General features: G+C 47.5%; 1 non-coding gene across 1 annotated transcript; it reads right to left on the minus strand.

The window, feature by feature from the left end:
• Positions 1-314: 314 nt before the first annotated feature.
• Positions 315-386, minus strand: trnaw-cca. Its single transcript has one exon. It is a non-coding gene; the product is annotated as a tRNA-Trp (tRNA).
• Between the last annotated feature and the right edge of the window lie 1,069 nt (positions 387-1,455).

Here is a 1,455-nt window from a genome sequence, read left to right on the forward strand (position 1 = left end):
AACATAAAGCTGGGAGTCTCTGGATTATGTTGTGAAAATATCGGTATTACGTTATTCACACTGCGCTATCACCAACTGAACAAAGCGGCTGCCCAGAGGGAGACGGCTGTGTTTAGATCTCGTGATGAACTGGTGGGAGCTGAGCCTTTGCCCAGAAAATGGGCACACCACTTCGCTCACACAGTGTTCACAAATCAAACAGGGAGCAAAGCTTCATGTGTGATCGAAAGCTTCCGCAAAGAAGATTTGGCTCAACAGATATCCGGAGTGAACGTACTCCTTTCTTGATTTGAAATGCAAGGAGTTGACGTCAGTGAGCCTGACGTGATTCGAACACACAACCTTCTGATCTGGAGTCAGACACGCTACCGTTGCGCCACAAGCTCACGCAACGCCTGGGGTCTCTTTTCATGCTTAAGGGAAGTGATCGCACGACAATGATTTTACGTTATGAGAAACAACGGAGATCAACAGTTCATGTCTGTTCTGTCTCTCCCTCCTCTCCTTCTGTCTCTCGAAACAATTTCCAACTCTACCTCAATAAAAAGGTGAAAGAACTGTGGATGCTGTATATCAGAACCAAAAAACAGGAGTTGCCGGTGACCCTTCCACAGAACTGATGGTGATTGGGAAAACGTTGATTTATATGCAGGAGATACTGTGGGAGGAAGGCGGATGCAGTTAATGATAGATCAGGACAGAGCCCAAAAGCGAGGGAAGAACTGTTGGACAGGAAAGGGAGTTGATAACGATCCACGTGGGAGGGTGAATGGAGACTGTCCGTGGCTAAGAATAGGTAGTGTGTTAATGACAGACTATGTGATAACAAGGCTTGGTGTGTGTGGAAGGGACGAGGATACTATGCATTTCAGGCCCTAAAATTATTGAATTCGATATTGGGACCGAAGGTATGTATGGTCCCCAAGTGTAATATTCGGTGCTCTTCGTTCTGCTGGTGCTGAGCTTCGCTGGAACACTACAGCAAACCTGAGACAGAGATATTGGCCAGGGGACAGGGTGAGGTGTGGAATTGGCAGGCAACTGGAAGCTCAGGGTCTTTTTTGCAGGCAGAATGTAGATGTTCTGTGCAGCAGTCACCCAGTTTATGCTTCGTTTCCCCCAGTGTAGATGAGACCACATTATGAGCAGCAAATGCAGTAGACTGCGTTGTGGGAAGTGCAGGAAAAGTGCTGCTTCACCTGGAAGGTAAGTTTGGGCCCTTGGATAGTGAGGAGGGAGTAGGTAAATTGGCTGGTGCCACACATTCGGCAGTTGCAGGGGAAAGTGCCGTTGGACTATTGGGGTGGGAATGGGGTTCGGGTTGATGGGAATGAAGGAAGAGTGGACCCAAGGTATAACTCCGGTCCATTTACCTATCTGCCAAACAGAGGAATTTGTTAAGTGTGTACAAGGACATTTTCCAATTCACAATATGAATGTACATACTGGCGAGGG

This window comes from Chiloscyllium plagiosum, unplaced genomic scaffold (assembly GCF_004010195.1).
Source record: "Chiloscyllium plagiosum isolate BGI_BamShark_2017 unplaced genomic scaffold, ASM401019v2 scaf_34119, whole genome shotgun sequence".
Classification (NCBI taxonomy): domain Eukaryota; kingdom Metazoa; phylum Chordata; class Chondrichthyes; order Orectolobiformes; family Hemiscylliidae; genus Chiloscyllium; species Chiloscyllium plagiosum.